The sequence below is a fragment of the Apium graveolens genome, chromosome 5 (genome assembly GCF_009905375.1).
Source record: "Apium graveolens cultivar Ventura chromosome 5, ASM990537v1, whole genome shotgun sequence".
Taxonomy (NCBI): domain Eukaryota; kingdom Viridiplantae; phylum Streptophyta; class Magnoliopsida; order Apiales; family Apiaceae; genus Apium; species Apium graveolens.
Window position 1 is genome coordinate 68,440,029 of NC_133651.1, and position 2,588 is coordinate 68,442,616.

Genomic DNA, 2,588 nt, shown 5'->3' on the forward strand with positions numbered 1-2,588 from the left:
AAGGTTAGTAATCGATCCCTATATTTTTAATCACGATTTATATGCTTTTATTTGGATTTTATATGTGTAAAAGTGTTTTACCATGCCTCCGCTGCGATTAAAATCCAATAATGGTATCAGAGCTTAGGTTGTATGCATATAGATCTGTGGTAAAAATTTCAGAATTTTATGTGCTAGTATGAATTAATTATGATTTTTACAAGTTATATCATGGATTAATTTTGTCTGATGAGAAATCGTTTCTCAGAATAATTTTGAATGTTGATCTGGGTTCTACAAGTGTTGTAGATCGTCTGGGTATTTTTTTCATAATTTTATGATGTATAGATTTTTTATTATGAATTTTTGAAGTTGTTGCAATTAAAATTCATAATTAAATAAGTAAATATATGTATATATAGTATATATATATATATATGTTTGTTTTGTTGGCTGCTAAAGAGAGCAGTCTGCTGTGTTGAATTATTTGTGTTGAATGCACGGAAAAAGAAACAGAGTTGTCAGGGATGGCGGCACGGAATTCTGTGCGAGAAAAGACGGCGATTGACTGAAAACAGAACGAAGGACCGCGCGTCGACCACGCGCGCGTGGGGCTCACGCGCTGGTGTGCCACGCGCGGCGCGTGGAAGACACGCGCTGATGACGTCATGCTGACGTCATCAGATGACATCATGCTGACGTCAGCATAGGGGTTAGGGCGCGTGGAGCGCGTGTGGCGCGTGGGGGAAAGTCAGACACGCGCTGTCAGGCGAGTGTGCGCGTGGCCGCGCGTGGGGGACCTTGTTTCGGCGCGTGAGGGCGTGTGGTAGCTCAGATTTGGGCGATTTTGGTGTCGTTGGATTCGTCTTTTCGATACGCTTCTAATGGTATATTATATGATATTTTATTAAATTGTTTCGAACTGTTTATAGCTGACAGAAGTGTTTTATAGCCGTTTTTGATCGTTTGAATTGCTTTTAAGTGCTTCATGTGATATATAGAGATGTATATTGCTTAGACTAATATACTAGATGATGTAACATGCCTACCTTGATGTTTATTCATGTTTATATATGTGATATATGCTTAGTTTATCATGCGATGATAGATTTAGGTGAACTTAAATGAACATAAGGCGTTCGTTAGACAACCTAGTATAGTGAAAGTGTTTCATAACCTTAATAATAATATTATGAATACAATCATGAGATTCTTGTGTTTATGAAACACGTAATTGAATATGAATTTTCAATATGAGAGAAAGGATGATTCTGTCAACAACAGATTTCTATCTGTAAGAAAGGGTTATTAAGTGACGCCTCTTGACAATGCTCCACCCGATCTGGGAATCATCTGATTATTGATTATTGATTTGAAATATTTAATTTAAAAGGAAGAATCTCTTTATAATATGATTATGATTGTAACGTAATATAATCCCTCTAAAATTAAATAATATCAAGTAGTAATTAGCCAATGACACAACGGGCTTGTGTCGGTCATAGCCTTCCAACATGATAGAAAGTAGTTCTTATTTTTAAATCATTGTCGTTTCGTGCCACAGCCGAGGGCTTTGATTTCGAAATAAGAAATACTTGTCTATTACATAGAGATGTGTACATTGAATAAGAATCTAAAGGTCGTTACGTGCCACAGCCGTGGGCCTTTGGGAACTGATTCAATTGTACGGAATGTTGGGTTAGACTTGACTTAGAATATTGAGTTTGTCGTGCCACAGCCGTGACTCAATTATTCAAGAGGCTAAATTTTGATTAGGGAATAACATTAGATGTAATTGACAAGAGTTGTCTGCCTATTGAACATTACATGGCGTTTCGTGCCACAGCCGGGGTTGTGTAATGGAATGTAGGATCCCTATTCCCACTAGCATTATTAATGCTTAATTTTTCACGTAGGGGGTTGAATAAATTAGGTAAACTAGTGGGAGCCACTTATGAATAAAGACCCGATTCATATAGTGTTTTGAAATGAAATCGAATATTTGCTAAGTGTTGTTATGTGTTTATCATTTACAGATTTACTTTGTACGTTATGTCTTCTGCACTATCACTCAGGAGCATACTAGATGCTCACAAGTTGACTAGTCCTAATTATGGTGACTGGCTTCGAAACTTGAGAATTGTTCTCAGGATTGAGAAGCTGGAATACGTGATTGACTCACCTAAGCCTATTGAACCTGCTATTGATGCACATAATGATGAACATGTTGTGTATCGTAAGTGGTTAGATGATGCAAATGTTGCTCAATGCATCATGCTAGCTTCCATGAACATTGAGCTACAGAAGCAACATGAGCATATGGATGCTCACACTATCCTCATGCATCTACAAGAGTTGTATGATGTGGCAGGGAGGATAGCTCGATATGAGATATCGAAGGAGCTGTTCGGTTGTAGGATGTCTGAGGGATCATCTATGAATGACCATGTACTTAAGATGATCAATTTGATTGAACGTCTTGGACAACTTGGTTTTGCCATGGATGGGGAGCTGAGGCAAGACTTGGTCTTGCAATCGCTTCCGAGTTCGTTCTCGCAGTTTGTTGTGAACTTTTACATGAATAAGTTGGATGTCAGCCTGCCTGAACT